The sequence below is a fragment of the Nematolebias whitei genome, chromosome 9 (assembly GCF_014905685.2).
Source record: "Nematolebias whitei isolate Nwh7 chromosome 9, NemWhi1, whole genome shotgun sequence".
Classification (NCBI taxonomy): domain Eukaryota; kingdom Metazoa; phylum Chordata; class Actinopteri; order Cyprinodontiformes; family Rivulidae; genus Nematolebias; species Nematolebias whitei.
The window spans coordinates 15,657,208-15,663,156 of NC_056506.1; the positions used below are offsets into that span (position 1 = coordinate 15,657,208).

The window sequence follows — 5,949 nt, forward strand, 5'->3', positions numbered from 1 at the left end:
GAAATTTTGAATTTAAATATCTATTGCCAATTTGATGTTCATCTTCAGAATCTGGCAAGACAGATGGAAGACTAGACTGAACTGAATTCCTAAAATGCCTGAAAGTTTGTTCATGAAGAGTTGGGAGAGTGTCATGAAGAGCTAAGAGACCTATGAAAGACAGAGACAGTTTATATCTTGGTTTGGCCCCTAATGTCATTGGTAATTATCTAACCAATATAAGAAACACACATACTTTATCTTTCACACTTTTTATACGCTCATCGAAGTTGGGCCTTATTATGGTATAATTTTCATCCATTCGTACATGCGTACCCCTGTGAACTTTCTCTTGTCCACATTTATCCACTCAAGATAATCTACCAGAAGTTCATACACTTATGTTTCATCACAAGAAGGAGTGTCATGTACACTTTTTATCACCCTAGCTCCAACGTCAAGGGCACATACCAAGATCAAAGTTAAAACAAGGTCTTTGCTTGCCCTAACTTCTGATCCATCCATCTATTATCTTTACCTGCTGCTTCCTTTCTGGATTGTGGGGGTCACTGGTGCTCATATCCAGAAGTCAAAAAGCATTTAATACAAAAACAACTGGACTTTATTTGTAACAGAAGACGTTTCGCTCCTCATCCGAGGAGCTTTCTCAATTCAAAGAATTGAAAAATAAATTGAATTGAGAAAGCTCCTCGTATGAGGAGCAAAACGTCTTCTGTTACAAATAAAGTCCAGTTGTTTTTGTATTTAACGCTTTTTGAATTCATCTTGTCCTGGATGACTGAGAATCTTCACCAGCACATATCCAGAAGTCACTGTGCGAGAGGCAGGGGACACCCTGGACAGGTCACAAGTCCATCACAGGGACACATCGAAACAAATGTTACAAACAACCATTCACTCTCTCACTCACACTGACAATTTAGAGTTACCAATCAGCCTAACATGCATGTTTTTGGTCTGTGGGAGGAAACCAGAGTATCCAGAGAAAACACACACATGCACAGAGAGAACATGCAAACTCCACCCTGAAAATCCCCCAGCCAGGATTCAATCCGGCAACCTCTCATTGAGAGGCAGCAGTTCTACAAACTATGCCACTGTGCTGCACACTCAAGATCTTACCAAAGCTTATAACCAACATTTTACCCAAGAATTTACAAAACTTCCTATATATTATATCATCACGAGGAGTGTCACATACATGTTTAATCACCCAAGTTTCAAGATCAAGGTCATAATTCAAGGTAAAGTGTTATTCAAGGTCTTTGTTTATCCTGGCTATATCTATAGATTGCTGTATTGCTGTAAAATAGTTTGTCAACAGGAGTATACCAGTCATGTGTTCTATACAGTACTCTTGTTGTAAGTGGAAAAGTACAAAGTAATTAAAATGTTATCTTATGTAACCAAATACCTAAACCTTTATTCTCATCCACACAAATACTCATATATTTCAAGATCAAAGTCAAGATTTCTTTATTGTCATTCCCATCCTATGTGATACATAAGGTGGAACAAAATTGTGTACACAGGGTCCCAGTTACATCCAACAAAAGTATAAATTGTAAAGAAAAACAGTGTACTCTGTCTTACGGCTGACTTTCATTCCTCTTCTTTCAAGTGCATACCTCCACCTCTCCGTTCTTTTCCACCTGCTCCCTGTTCTCACCACTGATCACAATGTCATCTGCAAACATCATAGTCCATGGGGATTCCTGCCTGACCTCATCTGTTAGACGGTCCATCACCAGATCAAACAAGAAGCTCAGAGCCGATCCTTGATGCAATCCCACCTCCACATTGAAGCTATCTGTCACTCTTACATATCTCACCACTGTCCTGCTGTCCTCATACATTTCCTGTACCAGTCTAACATACTTCTCTGCCACTCCAGATTTCCTCATGCAATACTACACCTCCTCCCTCAACACCCTGTCATATGCTTTTTCTAAATCCACAAAGACACAATGGAGTTCTTTCTGACCCTCTCTGTACTTCTCCATCAGCATCTCAAAGCAGAGATGGCATCTGTAGTGTCATTTCTTGGCATGAAACCATAGTGCTGCTCACAAATAGTCACATCTCATTTAAGTCTTACTTCCAAAACTCATTCCAAGATCTTCATCGTGTGGCGCATCAATCTAATTCATCTGTAGTTGCTACAACTCTGTACATCATACTTTTTCTTAAAAATGGGCACAGCACACTTCTGCATTGCTCAGGCATTTTCTCACCCTCAAATATACCATTGAATATTTGAGTCAAAAACCTCACTGCCATCTCTCCAAGACATTTCCAAACCTCCACTGGTATGTCATCAGGTCCTACTGCCTTCCCCTTCTTCATTCTTTTCAGAGCTTTCCAGACGTCACCCTCACTAATCTTTTCTACTTCCCGGTCCACAGTTTCTATGACCTCTTCGCTTCTTTCTCTTACATTCATTATCTCCTCAAAGTACTCCTCCCATTTTCCTGTCACACTCTCCTCACTTGTTAGTACATTACCATTCCTATCTTTAGCAAGCCTAACCTGCAGCACAGGTTTTCCAGCCTGATCCCTCTGTTTTGTCAATCAGTACAAATCCTTCTTGTCCTCTTTAGCATATGCCTTCTGCTTTGCCTTAGCTACCTCCCTCTTTGCTCTATGTCCCATCTCCTTATATTCTTATCTCCTCTCTTCAGTCCTCTCACTGTCGTTATTTCTTCTTGGCTAACCTCTTTCTTTGAACAGCATCCTGCACTTAACTATTCCACCACCAGGATTCCTTATCATCCATTGTTTGTCCAGATGACACACCAAGTACCTTCCTACCTGGTTCTCTAATTACTGTAGCTGTAGTAGCCCAGTCATTTGGAAGCTTTTTCTTACTACCCAGAGCCTTTAACAGCTCCTCTCTGAATTCCTCACAACATTCTTCCTTCTTCAGCATCCACCATTTGGTCATTTTCTCTGATTTTACTATTTTTCTCTTCTTCACAACAACAGTCATTCTACACCCAACCATCAGATGCTGTCCGGCCATGCTCTCCCCTGCCACAACCTTAAAGTTTCCAATCTCCCTCAGGTTTCTTCTTCTACACAGAATGTAGTCAATCTGCGTACTCCTTCCTCCACTCTTATAGGTCATTCTATGTTCCTCCTCCTGTTGGAAATAGGTGTTGACTACAGCCATTTTCATTCTCTTGGCAAAATCCACCACCATATGTCCTTCGTGGTTTCTTTCCTTGACTCCAAACCTACCCATCACTTCCTCATCCCCTCAATTTCTTCACCAACATGTCCATTCAGGTCTGCTTCGATCACCACTCTTCCCTCCCTGGGAATGCTCTCTATTACTTCATTAAGATCTTTCCAAAATGTATCTTTCTCCTCCCCATTACATCCAACATATGGAGCATAACCACTGACAATGTTTAGCATCAGACCTTCTACTTCTACCTTCAGAAACATCACCGTATCCGACACTCTTTTCACCTCTACTACATTCTTGGCCAACTCTTCCTTCAGGATCACCCCTACTCCATTTTTCTTTCTATCCACACCATGGTAAAACAGTTTGAACCCTGCTCCAATGGTGTGAGCCTTGCTGCCCTTCCACTTGACTTATTGGACACATAAAACATCTCCCTTCCTTCTCTGCATCATATCAGCCAGCTCTCTACCTTTTCCTGTCATTGTTTCCCCATTTAGAGTTGCAACCCTTAGTCCTACATTCTTGACTTTCCTCATCTTCCTCTGTCTCCTGACATGTTTCCCTCCTTGTGGTCTTCGACTAACAGTAGCACAATTTCTGCTGACACCCTGTTTGTCAACAGCACCAGTGACAGTCGTTGTTAACCCGGGCCTAGACCGATACGGTATGGTTTTGCTTCGATGAGCTTGCATTATGGTTTTGGCAAAAGTGTTTTACATGGGATGCCCTTCCTGACACAACCCTCACCATTTACCCGGGCTTGGGACTGGCACAAGAGATACACTGGTTTGTGCTCCCTAGTGGCTGGTTTCATGCAAGTGATTCACATTTTGATTAATTAGTGTCTCCCCTTTAAATGTTGAGCTCTCCTGTTTCTCAGTAGGGGAGCATTATATGTAATGCTTACACTGGTCTCATTCATTTCAAGTGTCCATGCCTCCAGAGTTATTCCTGCGTTTCATAAGTAGAGTCGCTGCCCTATTATCTCTTTTTATAAATAAATCATTTTTGTTTATTGATTGGAGTCCTGCTTGCACTTTGGGTTTCGCAAACAACCAAATGTTACAGTGAAATTTTTAAATCGGTGGTGTGAAGAATTACCAAAAAGTTAATCATTTGTAGGTGTACATCCCACAATTACTTTCTAAGAATTTCCTTAATATGATTTAATGGTCCTTGAGCTATTTTGGTACCAAACACACCCACATGGGCACAGCAGTAGGCCTTAATGACAGGATGATTGTCATTATGTATGAACTCATGACGAAGGAATCTACAACCACTTCTTGCTTCTCCTGTGGTGTCAGCAACACATTACTGTTCTGAAAGTACACTAATTTTCAGGATGCAAAAAACAATAAAATCCAGTTCAATACAGTTAGATAAAGTCAATTTGTAAATATGAATAATGGAGAAAAAAATGTCCAAGGGAAACAATAAATTGTAACAATACAATCTCTTGTTTTGATGGTGGGTGACTGTGCATGATCTCTAGAAGAAAGAAAAAAAAATATTTAAAACATGAAGACATCTCCTGCAGAAGCACACTCAAAACAGGCAGCCATCTGCCCTGATCAGCTGGGAGTGTGTGTGTGAGTGTGTGTGTGTGTGTGTGTGTGGGGGGGGGGGGGGCAAATCAAGAAGTTGAACAGCTTAGTTTACCCAACCACAGAAGTACAGACAATTCTCAATGTTCACATGACAGTAGAAGATACAAATCCACCATGATGAACAACTTAAGAAGCATTATAAAAATTGTATGTATTGCTATCCTGATGCATGCTCAATAATCCAGGTAGAAAAATCCAAAAAAGTTCAATCTGGTCCTCTGGACATTCAAAAAAAAAACCAAACAAACAAAGCAAAAAAAATGTAGATACGTTTCGTCTTTCATCCAAAAGACTTCCTCAGTCTGAGGTGCTGTATTCACCTCAGTCTCTTAAATAGCACCTTCTCAGAGTGGATCAACCAGTTTGCTGCTGACAACCAAAACAAGCTGCTCACATGATCAAGTAGGACCATCAGCCTAACAATGGATCATTAGCACACTGATGGCTGTTTACTATTCACAGGGGGTTGAGTGATACTAGCAATCACAGCATTGTAAGAGGGGGACAGTTGAACCCGGAGGCCTCCACCCCTGTTTAATGATGGACTATTTTTTTTTCACAAAGATGGCCTCCTTTACTCCTCTCTCAAACCATCGTTCCTCTCTGTCCAGGATGTGAACATCTTCATCCCTGAAAGAGTGACCGCTGGCCTGGAGATGAGTGTAGACCGCAGAGTCCTGGCCTGATGATGTTGATCTTCTGTACTGGGCCATCCTTTTGGCCAGTGGCTGTTTAGTTTCCCCGATGTAAGACTGATCACCCTCCTGACACTGAACAGCATACACAATATTACTCTGTTTGTGCCGGGGGACTGGATCTTTGGGATGAACCCGTCTTTGCCGTAATGTATTTTGGGGTTTAAAATTACTGGGACGTTATGTTTAGAAAATAAACGTCTCAGTTTCTCTGATACTCCCTCAACATACGGAATGACCACTGGTCTGGGTCTGGGTTCCTCCTTCTCACCTGATGGCTGACTGGAGTCCTGTTTGGGTTTCTTCTCTGCTTTCAGGAAGGCCCAGTTAGGATATCCACATTGCTCTAGAGCCTGTCTTGTGTGGGATTTCTCCTTCTGCCTGGCTCCTGAGTTAGTGGGGATGCTGTCTGCTCTGTGATACAGAGTCCTGATGACTCCTAACTTGTGCT

General features: G+C 41.7%; 1 protein-coding gene across 1 annotated transcript in view; it reads left to right on the forward strand.

Moving 5' to 3' along the window:
* LOC119414414 (2-lysophosphatidate phosphatase PLPPR4) overlaps positions 1 to 5,949 on the forward strand; it is a 76,247-nt gene that overhangs the window by 48,926 nt on the left and 21,372 nt on the right. The gene's annotated exons all lie outside the window — the stretch shown is intronic.